The sequence below is a fragment of the Solanum lycopersicum genome, chromosome 12, assembly GCF_036512215.1.
Source record: "Solanum lycopersicum chromosome 12, SLM_r2.1".
In the NCBI taxonomy this organism is placed as follows: Eukaryota; Viridiplantae; Streptophyta; class Magnoliopsida; order Solanales; family Solanaceae; genus Solanum; species Solanum lycopersicum.
The window spans coordinates 35,017,265-35,032,085 of record NC_090811.1 but is presented as its reverse complement, the minus strand read 5'-3'; the positions used below and the strand labels follow the sequence as shown (position 1 = coordinate 35,032,085).

The window sequence follows — 14,821 nt, the reverse complement described above, 5'->3', positions numbered from 1 at the left end:
GTGGTTCTAGTGATGCTCCAAAGAAGAACTGCTTCTATGCTCTCCGCTCGAGGGGTGAGCAAGAGATCTCTCTCGATGTGGTGATGGGTATTTAAAAAATCTCTATTCTTGATGTGTATGCTTGATCCAGGTTCTACATTCTCCGTTTTTACACCTCTAGTAGCTAAAATGTTTGATGTTTTACGCAATATTTTGCATGAGCCTTTTCTAGTGTCTACTCTGGTGGGAGAGTAAGTAATTGCTAAAAGAGTCTATCAAAATTGTCCCATTTCATTGCCCAATAGAGTTTCTTATGTTGATCTAGTAGAACTAGATAATCTTGATTTTGATATTATATTGGGTATAGATTGATTGCATTCATGTTTTTCATCCATTGATTGTAGGAAAAAATGGTGAGGTTTAACTTCCCAAATGAACCCGTTGTTAAGTGGAAGGGGGGAAATTCTAGTCCTAGAGGTCGCATCATATCTTGTCTAAAAGCATGTAAAATGATCTCAAAAGGTTGTCTCTATCACATAGTAAGAGTCCAAGATTTAAATTTCAATATTCCTCCTATTGATTCGGTCCCTGTACTGAATGAATTTCCAGAGGTTTTTGCTAATGTCCTTCCCGGTATTCCTCCCGAATGGCAAATTGATTTCTGTATCGATTTTCTAAAGAAAACAAATCCCATTTCAATCCCTCCATATCGGATGGCTACGGACGAATTGAAAGATTTGAAGCTCAACTCAAGGATTTGCTTGACAAAGGCTTTATAAGGCCTAGTATATCTCCATGTGGTGTTCCGGTGTAATTTGTCAAAAAGAAGGATGGGTCTACCGCCAACTCAACCAGGTCATCATTAAGAATAAGTACCCTCTACCTCGGATTGATGAGTTATTTGACCAACTCCAAGGGGTGAGTTACTTTTCAGATATAGACTTCTCTTTGGGGTATCATTAACTCAGGGTGAGAGGGAATGATATACCGAAGAAACAACCTTTCGGACTAGGTATGGGCATTAGGAGTTCTTGGCATGTCCTTTCTGTCCTACTAATGCTCTGGCGGCATTTATGGACCTAATGAATAGAGTATTTTGAAATTACCTAGATTTTTTTGTCATTGTCTTCATTGATGATATCTTGGTATACTAGAAGAATGAGGGTGATCATATGGGTCATTTGAGGGTAGTGTTGCAAACCCTTAAAGAACATCAATTGTATGTCAAATATAGTAAGTGTGAGTTTTGGTTGAGATCGATTACTTTTCTTTGGCACATCATTTCTAGTGAGGGAGCTGAAATAGACCCAAAGAAAATAGAAGCGGTGAGAAATTGGCCTAGACCATTGACTCCGACTGATATCAAGAGTTTCTTTGGTTTAGCGGGTTACTATCAGAGGTTTGTGGATGGTTTCGCGTCCATTGCATCTGCTTTGACTACTTTGACACAAAAGAGTAAAAAGTTTGAGTGGTCTCAGGGATGTGAAAAGATCTTCGAATTTTTGAAAGATAGGCTTATTTCCGCTCCGATGTTGACCTTATCAGAGGGTACTAAGACTTCGTGGTGTATTGTGATGCATCCTGAGTAGGTTTGTGGTTATGAAAAACGGTAAGGTGATAGCTTATTTTTCTAGTCAACTAAAGTTACACAAGGGAAATTACCCCACTCATGACCTTGAATTAGCAGCCGTGTTGTTTGCTTTAAAAATTTGGAGGCATTACTTGTATGGGGTTCATGTAGATGTTTTTACCGATCATAAGAGTCCCTAGTATGTGTTTACCCAAAAGGAGTTAAATCTCCGACAAATAAGGTGACTTGAGTAATTGAAATATTATAGTATGAGTGTCATTTATCACCCCGGAAAGGCTAATGTAGTGGCGGATGCCTTAAGTCGGATAACTATGGGTAGTGTATCCCATCTTGATGAAGCCAAAAATGACCTAACAAGGGATGTGCATAGGTTGGTTAGGTTGGGGGTGAGGTTAGAGAGTTCTCCGCATGGGGGTTCTGTAGTTCATCATAACTCTGAGTCATCTTTAGTGGTTTGAGGTAAAGTCCAAACAACACCTTGATTTAGCCTTAGTGAAGTTGAAAGAATCGGTTCTTGGCGAGTTGAATGAATCATTCTCCTAAGGGGGATGGTGTGTTAAGGTACCAAGGGAGATTATGTGTTCCCAATGTTGATGGGTTGAGGGATCGGATCTTTGAAGAAGCACATGGGTCCCACTACTCACTTCATCTGTGGTCGACAAAAATGTACCATGACCTAAGGGAAATTTGTTGCTAAATGTCTGAATTTCAAACAAGTAAAGGCCGAACACCTAAACTCGGGTGACTAACTACAAGAGATCCAAATTCCAGCTTGAAAGTGGAAAGACATCAATATAGACTTTGTAGTAGGTTTACCCCGGACCCAAAAGTCCTATTATTCCATATGGGTGGTTGTGGATCAACTGACTAAATCCGCGCGCTTTATCCCCGTCAAGTCTTTATATTCGGCGGAGGATTACGCAAGAAACTTCCTAGATGATATTTTGTGTCATCATGGCATTTCGTTATCTATCATATTCGATCGGGGCGCATAATTTACATCTAGATTTTTGAGGTCGTTTCAAAAAGGGCTAGGTACTACAGTGAAGTTGAGCACCGCTTTTCATCCCCAAATGGATGGTCAAGCGGACTGTACGATACAAACCCTTGAATATATGCTTAGAAATTGCATTATTAATTTTAAAGGGAGTTGGTATAGGCATTTACCTTAAGTGGAGTTTGCCTACAACAATAGTTTTCATTCATGCATATCCATGGCTCCCTATGAAGCCTTGTATGGTAGGAGGTGTAGGTCTTCTATTGGATGGTTTGAAGTGGGTGAGCCATCACTTTTTGGTCCTGAGTTGCTTTATAAGACTTTGGAAAAGTTTCATATCATAAGGAACCGGTTGCAAACGGCCTATAGTCGGCAAAAGTGTTATGCCGATAATAGGAGAGGTGATTTGCAGTTTCAAGAAGGTGATAAGATGTATTTAAAAATTTCACCAATGAAAGGGGTAGTTAGGTTTGGCAAGAAAGGGAAATTGAGTCCTCGTTATGTGGGTCCCTTGAATTCTTGCAAAGGGTTGGCAAGGTTTCCTATGAATTGAAACTTCCTAGTGAATTGTCTTCGGTTCATCCGGTTTTCCATGTTTCAATGTTGAAAAAGTGTATCGGTGATTCCGAGTCCATTCTTCCTATTGAAGGTCTTGGTGCCAAGGATAAAATCTCTTATGAGGAACTCCCGGTTCAAATTCTTGATAGGCAAGTCAAGAAATTGAGGAATAAAGAGGTGGTTTTCGTAAAGGTGTTATGAAAAAATCATCTAGTTGAGGGTGAAACAGGGGAGGCCGAGGCCGACATGAAGACCCATTACCCTCATTTTTTTGAGAATTAAGGTTAGTCATTCTTTTTAATATTATAAATATGATTAGAAATTGAAGTTTCTTGATTTTTGGGTGAAGTATTACAAAAAAGGGGAATTTTTTGAAAACCTCACAGTAAGTTTTATTGTGAAATCACTGTAGTATTGCTATTAAAAACATGAAATTTTACTTTTTACCTGCTTTGATTTATCTTGTGCATTTTGGATATGACGAGTCTTCATAAAATGATAAGTAACATGTTGTTAAGTTGAACTTTGTGCTAATTGTCTCATGTGATGTATGTTGAGCTCATAAGTGTTGTGAGAAGGAAATGCCTCATGAAGAAGCGTTTTGAGCCTTAGGTGTGGTAATATGAGTTTTGATATTTGTCTTGTTGAAGTGACATGATTTATTGTTAAATGGATATTGTTGATTGGTTGGGCTGCTAGTCTTGGGTCTATTCCTTCCTTCAAAAGAATTTTAGTGTCATTCGGAGACGAATGTTCCTAAAAGGGTGGGATAATATAACACCTTGAAAATCCAAGACTCATTGTAAGGACAAATATAGGTGTCGTAAAGTCTAAACACTGTTTCTAAGTCCATTTTAATGAATATAGGTCATTTAGAAGGTTTAAGAACCAAAACATCCAGAAAGTTGGTTCAAAAGATGTTAGTGTGCCTTAGCCTTTTTACTAACTTTTAGGAGTCAACAATGTACGAAAATGTGTGGAAAGGTAGCTAATAAGTGTTTGATTTGTTTCATCATTGAAACGTATGGGCACGACTCCCCTAGGAACAACCAAGGGCCCTTAAGGAGGACCCCTGCAATTTGATGCAGCACTGCCTGGCAATGTGCATCGATGGGACAAACGACGGTTGTAGTCTCTTGCTTACCTAGATACTGTTACACGCGACGAAAGGGGGTTGACGGGGGCATCAGTGGCTCGACGGGGAGTCAAGGCCACTGTCATCCCACAATTAGAAAAATTGGAGAAAGCCCTTGCCTGCAAAGTCTCTGACCGATACGACGGAGTGCAAGACGTAGGGGGGGGGTTGTCCGTTGACTCACCAACGAAACGTCGATTGGGATCTCGTCGGTGAGGGTCGAGTTTCACTATTAAATTTTAAATGACTTTATTTAAGTAATTAAGTGGTTTAGGGGTTAGTTAAAACTAAAGGGAGACTAATTAAGTTAAATAATCCCTACTATGAATACCCTTAATCCTCATTAACCTAAAGACAACTCTCAAAATAAACTCTCTTCCTTCTCTCTTATTTCTCTCTACGAGAACTCACCATTGAAGGCTAGCAAGAACTAGAGTTTGGGGGATGTAAAAAGGGTGGATTCTTCATCAAATTGTTGAAAAACATTAAAGTATGGTTCTATTCACCTTTGAGATTCTTTCCTTAAAGGGTTCTTTCAAAATAGATATCAAAAAGTTGAGTTTTCTTATGGGTTTCATTTAATTACGAAATTGAAATTCGGGATTGAGTTGTTAATGAATTCTTAGGGTTATATTGAGTATATTAACATGTAATTCAACTTTTTTATTGTAATTGTTTATGGTTTAGTCTAAATTGAAGAATATGATCCTCTATCCCTAACCCTAGGTGGCGACCTTGACCTATATTGTATGGTGATTATTCAATTAAGTTTGTTGTTGATTAGATTACTATCCTATGGTGATATTTTTATTAAATTTAGATGAATTATAGGCCTATCATGCTAGTTCTTGAGATGTGGTTTAGGTTATGAATTATAATGTGAAATTAGCCTGCGTACCTTGTCTCCTGTTGTGATCTAAAGATGAATTGTATTATAGAGATACAATTGGCCTTGTTATTCTATTGGTTATCATTGTGTGATGATGGTACTCACCAAGTTGGGTTGATGATAATATCTTGATGATATACTTTGAGAAGACTTGGTAAGTCTTAGAATCTCTACCTTTACTTCTAATTGTGATTAATTGTTGTTAAGTCATGATATTACGTTTGGAGTATGCCTTGTACTAGGACTCTAGGGTGGTATTATGTTGAATTGAAATGTCTTGACTATGTGGTGAGGTTCATTAAGGTGTATGTGCATAAGGATGGTGAAAACTATCAATGTGCCTTAATATGTTATGAAGCACTATTGTGTTAACCTCACTTTTATGAATTGTGATGAAAGGACTTATACTCATACAATTCTTATTGAGTTATTGATGATGATGAATATGCAAGGGGTAGAGCATATGACCTAAATTAAGTTATGAATGGTAATTAAAGGCTTAAAGACATTTCAAAAAGGAACTCCAGCTTAGCACCGAGTGAACTAGATAGAGGAGTGTCCCTTCCATATAGGGGAGGTAGGAACACTATATTACTCTCGAGATTAGAGACTATAATGCATGGCGCGTAAAGAGGGTCACAAATAAATCTCATAGTTCTTGAACTATGTTTCCCGCATAGGAATATTAGCTAGTAGATCCACGTAGTTTCTATGTTTTTTGTTTTGGTACTACCTTGGAAAATAGTCCGCTTTCTTTCGATGTAGAGCTTTCTTATACGAGATTCCACACTAGCTCATGTGGTCTATGTCGGTTAGGGCAAGATGTTATCAAAAGGTAAAATGAATTAAAGGACATGAACTCTAACTTGGATAACCTAAGAGGTCTAGCCTAGTCTAGGTATGGGTATTGGGACTCTGCCTAGAAGAATTACAATCAATAAGCAATTGATCATATACATGATAAGCTTAATTGTTACAACACAACAAACTCTTTAATACCAAGGATAATTTAAGAAGGTTTAAAAACTTATCAATTAAAAAGAAGCAAAAAAAAAACATAACAAAAGAAAGGGAGAGTTCATTACGAAGTAGAATTAGCAATCACTCTTAATAAATATAATTTTGCCATCATTCTGTCAAAGTCATTATAGTAAAAGCAAACACATAAAGACCCTGCCTAGAGGAAATATTCATCTCCAAATTGTGAAGGAGGAAGTGTGAGCGAGTAATTCACCCACATCATATTTTTAGGATAAAAGTGAATCCTATAATTAGTAGAGCCGAATTAAATTACTATTCTTTTGTAACTCGTTCTTAGTTATGATGAAATAATGATTTCAGCAGCATAAATAAAGTTCACTATAACGCGCACAAAGAGTAACTGAAAAGAAAAAACTCCTCTCAAGCTTGTGCATGTGGAAAAGAAAATTTTATCTATCTGCAATATTTGATGCAAGACTTTGTAGGTCATATCAATAGTATAGCTGCAACATTTTTACCTTGTGTCAGTCATTCAAATAGTTAGCCTCTTTTATGAACGGTATAGCTGTAGGATTTTTCCTTGTGTCATTCATAGAGTTATCGTCTTGTATAAATGGTATAACTGCAAGATTATACCTTGTGTCATTCAAACAATTAGTTTAAAGCAACTTGGATAACTCAAGCTAATAATAACTTGATAGAATATCAATACCTAATGAATATTGTAGAAGAAATAATCACCGATCAATGTAATCAAGAACTTGAAAAAAGAATGTGCATGTAGACAGGGTAGTCTTTGATTATCTGTAGGGGTTTGACATCAGGTTTCCTAACCCACCTAAGACACATAGATTAAGCAACGCGCAACAATGAAACTCAACTTAAACTCCACAAAATAACACAACTAATAGAAATAACTGAGGAGATAACAAACCTTCAAGAATTATTCAGCCAAATAAATTGATATTTGGACCGACTATATTACCAGAATGAATGTTGGCTAGTTAACAATTCTCGTGATCAAATGAGGATTGTGGAAATAAAAATACCTTCAAAATTAGTTTTTGGAATTCATCAAAGTTGTATCTCATTCAACGACCCTTTTTAAAGAACTCCAGTTGAATTTTTTTAGTATTGAGAATAAGCTAAGAAGGAATACAAAGAATTTAAGGCAACAAAATTACTGATATCAATAGAAAATTAGTGATTGAAAATGACAAGCTCAACTAATAAAAACTACCAAGCTGAATATCTAACATGAGATTTGTCTTCTATACATATGTAGGAAACATAAAAAAAATAAAAGACAAATATACCGGCTCAAAATGTTCAAAATCATAACAATTGTATTGCAAGCATTCTCCCATGTTCTTCTTCAGAATGAAGATGTCTGAAAGATAACAAAAAGCAGAGGATCATTTCTCCACACATCATCTATTTTCACCTTTTACTCATTTTAATTTGAAGTACAAACATCATATGAAAGAGTTGCGTTCAATTGTTTTTGTAGGCAAAGGAGAAACATATTAAGAAGACATAAGAGAATATCAAGAAACATATGAAGTTGGAACTCTCAAACAAATATCTTTAATCACGACGGAAAAATTAACATATATTATAATTTATATTCTTTCCCAATGGATTGGTGTGTATTAATCTTTTCTCTTTCAATCCTACAATATATTATTTCTGCAATGCACAAACACATACGTAATAAATCTTTGAAAAAATATAAGTAAAGAACATTTATGAACTCAATCACAAGTTGCACTGTACAAATTGTTGATAGTTAAATCATTTCAACAGACATTTAGGTTATCTCAACTCTACTTTGTGCAGGTGAAGATGGGATTTTCAATCGATCCAAAGCAAATTAAACATTAAAGTTAATATTTATAATACTTTTGATACGGCAAAAGAGTATGTGATCTCCTGCTATGGCTTCAAGTATAAATTAAAGGGTAATCTGCCATTTGAATTGCTCGACCAAGAGATGCATCCAATTTTTCGTACACTATTGATTTTCTCAGAGAAAAAAGAAAATCATCATTATAGCCTCAGAATTTTCACACCAATTATTATTAGTAATTACTACTAATGCTATTGATTCTCTCTTTGGGTTTGAGAATTTTTGGAGAGAGCAAGCTAAGATTAAGGGACGGTTTGGTAGTTGAAGAACTTAATATATCAATTGAATTTATATTTATCACAACAAGAACTGAAATAACGGGCATTGCAGAGAGAGGAGCAACATACCTTTGAAGTTTTCCCCGTTACTCTCTACAATCCTCATTATTTGGCTCTGAATCTAGGATAAGTCTTTTTCCTTTAATGGAAAGATTCTCATGTGCTTATTAACATATGAATTCAACAAGTGTAATGTTCAAAGAAATTTATAATAGCAAATGAAACATTGAGGCTCAGATCTGTAATACTTACAACTCGGCAAGAGTGACTGGAATCACCTCAATGGCTACAAGCACCAATTGCAGGGTCACTTTTCCTCCAAGTTAACCAACCAAGATACTTGTCAAATTTTTCCTCCACTATCAATTTGGTGAGAGAAAGAAGAAAGTCGTCATAATAGCATTGAAATTTTCGCAACAATTATTATTAGTAGTACTATTACTGATGTTCCGCACTTTAGGATTGAAAGTTCTATAGAATAATCAAAGATTAATGGATCGCTCTTAAAATTTTTAAATGCGAAAGGATATATCAAATTTTTGTTTATTTTTCACATAATGAAGAAGGAATTACAGACATTACTGAGAGGAAGCAACAATAGCCCCCTTTTCCAACTTTCTCCTCTACTTTCGGATAATTTTCGTTCTTTCAGCTTTGATTTGTGTTGTGTGATGAAGAGGAAAAACAAATAAGCTGACTATTCTAGTTCTAGTGGAAAGGTGTAGAAGTTGTAGGGATTTTTTCTTTTTGGAGGAAGATAAAACTTGACTTCAAAGTGATGGACTACGTGTCCATTTGATTTTAGGATAAAAGACACGTCTTACTTAATGCTTGAAAAGTCAAATATATCCTCAAATTGAAATTTATTGACATTAAGTTGCCATTTTGAATACGCTTTTTTCTATAATAGTAGAAATATATATATGTATATATAAAGTATTTGTTCCCTAATTATTTGCTCTTTATACATGTACAATAATTAGATTTTGAAGTAATTATCTTTATGTAAATATTTCTTTAACGTATTAATTTAGATAAAATTTATGAAGGGATTTATTTAAAAACTAATACGCAAATAAATATTAGTTGAATAATTATAAACAAATATCTATGATTAATAAGTAGTTAAAAGTGATTGAATTTGCTTTTAAATGTGATTAAAAATAGGCCAAGAAAAATATAAACTTCATCATTTATTTCGATATAATATAGTGTTGGTATTTTTTTTTGTTTTAAACAGTTATTTTTTTTTTGAAAAAAACATATTTAATCGCATACCTATATTTTAGGAACTATTACTCCATCCATAGCACCAAATTACTCTCTCCGTCCACAATTATTTGGTAGGAATACTAAAAATAGATGTCAAAAATTAATTATCAATTTAAATAATCAAGAAACAATTAATCATTTTTTCCCAAATTCGCCCTTACTAAAATTGTAGTTCAATTAAAAAATTAGGTAGACTTTTGATATTCTTGATAGAATTATATCAGTCAAACTACACATTGTATTAAATTTTCTTAAGAGGTGTGCATGACCTTAACATGACAAATAATTATGGTCGGAGGAAGTAAAACACAAAAATATTTACATAATTGTAAGGCAATCCCACTAATTGTAAAATATTGGAACATCATTACACCTCTTTTATTATTTTTGGTATAAATATAATTTTATATTTTAATATTAATTTTATATTTTAATATTATATTTAATCAGTTCCCAATTGGTTGGCTTCAGGTAAAATAAATTTGAATAAGTTTTTGTTTTACTGATGATTCACAATCATTGTGATTTTTTTTATTTCCTAATTTTTTTAATTTCATATTTATAAAAATTTGTTATTTGAAGGTTTTTTTTCTTCATAATTCATGTTTTTTAAATGTAAGATAAACACGAATAAAATAAAAAGTTATCTGAATAGATTTTTATTGATTATAGGTTTGTGTAGTAATGGAAAGGTATGTGAACTGTTACAAAAGTGTTTTTTCTTTTCTTTTAACATATTCATTTATATAAAGTAATGGAGAAAATATTTAAGTAGTGTCACAACAAAATAATTTATCTCAATTCAAATTTGAAAAGAAGATTTACTGTGCATGTGGTGCAATTTAGTTTTTTTTCATTATTTTTAATAATTCTAAATTCCGTTTTGGAGCATTTTGTAACATTTTAAAAGTTAGATTAAATTAATAGGAATTAATATATTATTATTATTTAAATTATATTATTAGTAGTAGAAATTAAAAAAAATAACTTCTTAGAAAATATGAAAGACAAATTATATCAACAATTTCATGTAGTCCTAGGGTATGTAGTTTAAAAAGGTTATAATGAATAGGGTTTGTAGTCCTAGTCTGTGTAGTTCCCTTTTTTGTTGGAAGTTATCATATTTTATTTTTTAATTATTTAAAATTATTTTATAAAATTATTTGAATTTCGAATTGAGAATATGAACGGTAAATAACTGTTTTATATTTAAACTTTTTATTTATCTTACCCTTGTTCAAACTAATTATATATTTAATTATTCAATTCAACTTCGTTGTTATCCAAATATAGCTAGTATAAATTTGAATGACATATTAGTTAGTTTCTATAATAATTATTTAATTTGAATTTTAAAATATCCTACTTTTAAGTATATTTAAAAATATAAGTGCAAATTGTTAAATAATAATAGTAATTATAAATGTTTATTTCTAAAAGTTCAATATTAGAATTCCCCCTAAAACTTCATATTCATTATTGTTATAAACATATTTGTATCACAGTGAATGTCTAATTGTATAGAGTCCTTATAGGATATGGTCACAAATCATATTTGGGGACCAAGTAAGTAAATTTTTTTGTACTACTTGTTGGCAAGACAAGCTAATTGTGAGACCATCGTAAACAAAATTTGAGATTGAATTTTCTGCGTTCTAGGAACGTATACAGATATTTGTGGACATAGTCATCCACCTAGTGGATTGTTTAGATATTTAATGGTCCTAATAAATGTTTCTACTATATATATGGTCTCATGTGTACCTGTTATTATCTCACAACTTGATGTTTGCAAAAATGTTGGCACAAATAATATATTTATATGCACAATTTTCTTCAGATTAGTTCATTCAATGATGGGATCACGACTCTCCTAGAGGGAGAAGTATTTGAAAAAAAATAAACATGAAAGTTACTCTTGGATTGGTAAAATTGAAATTTACTCATATAATAGTAAATGAGAAATTTACTAAAGCAAAAGACATATGACGTAGTAAACTTGAAATTTACGAGTACTAATAATTTTATTAGTTGGCATGAATAATTTGGTTATCCCAAAGATGTATATATTGAGTAATGAACATACATTGAAAAAGTAGAAGATTCTTCAAGAATTCTTTATGTTGCTTGTTCTCGTGATAAAGTTGATTGGATCAACTAAAGTTGAGACTAAATTCCTAAATTCTGAAAAGTATAAAAGGTGAATATGAACATGTTCTTCTATCATATGATATGATAAAAAGATGCCTTAATAAGATAATCACATGTGCGTTTGTTGTCAACTTTCAGTTTGACATTCACAAAATTGTTTGTCCAAAAATAATAGATTTAAGAGCACAATTTCAGAATATGTAGTCGAGACACTTTATTTTGATAGTATTGATAAATACTCAAGACGATTTGACACTAAATGTCTCAAATAGTAAAATCATTGTTTATGAAAATAAAACTTCATATGTTGATATAATATACGATATTGCATACAAAAGTAATTGTACGCATTAGACCAATAAATTATGATCAAAATTTCTTTCAATTGATTTATGGTCGGAGACCAAATATTTTTATCTGATTATTTTGATATATAGTATATAATCAATGAATATAAATTGATGCACAAGGATAGATTCTCCAAAGATTGAGATATATGTTAGTTTGTCCAATATAAAGGGGAGATTAGAAGCAACACAAGTGTTGTAAATACTCTTATTGAATGTTCCTTAAGGATAGAGTCTACGACATGCATGAAGCTTGATATATTAATCAATTCTAAATAAAATAATCCTTGAAAAAGGGGAGGATCAAAGAATCCAAATGACCATAATAAGGAGACAATGTGTTGCTGATGAGCTACAACATAACACTTTATAAAATCTAATGAGAGGGATATCTACCTAAAAATAATGAAGTGATGAGATCTTAACTAGTTATGCAGTATTGGAAATCAAGCAACACGATATATCATTAAAGATATCTTTGATACGATAGCGCACAGTATGGTAAAAGATTACGAGGATATGAATTCTACATCTATTAAAGCATGTTGATGTAGAAACAATTATCAAGTGAAAAGTGAAATAATGCATCTTGGTAAGCGTAAAACTTATTTGCCTTGCAATCTAGGCACTAGAAGATGTCATTCATCTCATATTGAATGTTGTCACTTGACAAAATTGATATGAAAATATATCAATGTGTTCAAAATCTAAAGCATATACAAGTTTTGAAAAACTTGTTTATCATTGTCATAAGGATTAAATAGATTCAAAATGCCTAGAGCATATATAAGTGTTATTATGCAAGTTGATGGCTAGAATTGAAACTCTTGGCAATAGATTATTTACTTAAAGAAGTTGAAATAAGGAACTAGTAGAAAGCTTTGACCCAGAAGGGAAGATTTATAAAAGCAAATAGAAGCAAGCATATTTCGTCAAGTTTTTTTCTACACTCATAAGCTCCCAAGAATGATGATATCAACATGCAAGACGTCTGTTCAAGTAATATTATTGTTGATTTATTCACCAAGTCTCTACCAACTACAAGTTTTAAGAAGATTGTGCACAAGCTTGGAAAACGAAGATTCTAGTCTCTGAATTGATGTTGTGATTAGGGGGAGTTAATACGCGATGTACTCTTTTTCCCTCACAAGGTTTTGTCCCATTGAGCTTTCCTTGTAAGGTTTATAATGAGGCATCCATAATACGTATTATTATATATAAGTACTCTTTTTCCTCACTAGATCTTTTTTTCCATTGAGCTTTATTTAGTAAGGTTTTAACGAGGCACATAATCTACCGACATTCAAGGCGGAGTGTTATAAACAATTTGTATTATAATGAATGTCTAATTATGTGGAGTCTTTTTAGGATATGGTTAGGAAGCCTACTTGGGAACAATGTTAAGTTTTCCCTATAAATAAAGGATTTTCCTTCATTGTAAAGAAGATCAATGAATCATGACTATACTTCAAGATGAATAAGAAAATTTTTATACTTTGCTCTACTTTATTCATCTTCTAATTTTATATAATTTCATAACAGTATGAAAATATGTTGTCCGTGATTACATTTATCATCATATTTTTTTATAAAAGAAACACAATACATCAAAATGTAAATATTTTGATTTGTGCATTTTGAAGTCAAAATTGCTGAATGAAGATATTATTATTTTGATTGCTCAGTAAAAAGGAAATAAACAATTACTATAATTGCATGATAATAATAATAATTTTTATTCATTGAAAATCAATTAATTGAAAAAGAAATAATCTTACATATGATTAAACTCTCTCTTTGTTGATTATTTATTGTGTTTGAATGGATGTTCACTGGCCTGTTGAATTGTTCTCCTTTATTAAATACTAAAATATTGTACTGTTGTTTTGTTGAAGAAGAGAAATAATTTGATTTGATATGATTAAAGGAGAATGTAATTTTGTTGTTATTTATATTTAAGATTTTAGATTTTAAATTTAAGATTTTAGATTTTATGTAAAAATATTAGAGATAAGGCCTAAATAATAGGAAAACTGATTACATTAATATAACATTTATCCACAACTATTTAACTTGATCATATACTAATGTTAATATGATGTTTTCTATCTTTGTCTAAGTAAATCTTTTGCAAAACTTTATTTATTTAGCTTGATCTGTATCTCTATATATTCTATGGGCTAATGGGTAGGAGAATAAATAGTTAGGGAACGTGAGCAACGATGTGGGTTACTCAGCTATAAAAGTTCATTTTTTGAATTTTAAAAATATATAAATTTTAAATTTGTTATTTTTATATAATAAAAGTTATATATTTACTATTAGGAGTTTTATTTTTATGAAAGATAAGATGTACAGATATATGAAATGATAAAAAGCTAAAATATTATTAATCGTTAAACAATGTTTAAGATTACAACAAAAATAATGAGAATTTTTTCCGTAAAATAATTTTGTAAGGTTTTGTGAAATCAAATTATGTTCCTTGTGTTTTATTCATTAAAACTCAACAAACTAATACATATATAAAAGAACAACGTCGACTATATAATTTGAAAAAAAATTAAAATAGAAAATCTATCAAAATATAATACAACATAAAAATTTAAATGCAATAGATCAAATAATAACTAAAAAATTACCTTCTTATCTCGGAGAATCATGAACCAATACATAATAAGCTATGTGAATATTTGTGATCTAATACGTATCATTGCAACTCCAACTTTTAACC

At 31.8% G+C, this 14,821-nt stretch overlaps 1 protein-coding gene across 3 annotated transcripts in view; it reads right to left on the bottom strand.

Annotated features, from left to right (window-relative positions):
- LOC104645149 (uncharacterized) overlaps positions 1 to 9,032 on the bottom strand; it is a 50,613-nt gene extending 41,581 nt beyond the window's left edge. The window contains exons 1-4 of one of the 3 annotated variants that reach the window (XR_011213433.1): positions 8,895 to 9,032; positions 8,570 to 8,676; positions 7,447 to 7,520; positions 6,649 to 6,752 (exon numbers count right to left, since the gene is read on the bottom strand). The gene's annotated coding sequence lies outside the window, so the exon portion shown is untranslated. The other 2 variants (XR_011213432.1, XR_011213434.1) reach the window with 2 other exon arrangements.
- Between the last annotated feature and the right edge of the window lie 5,789 nt (positions 9,033 to 14,821).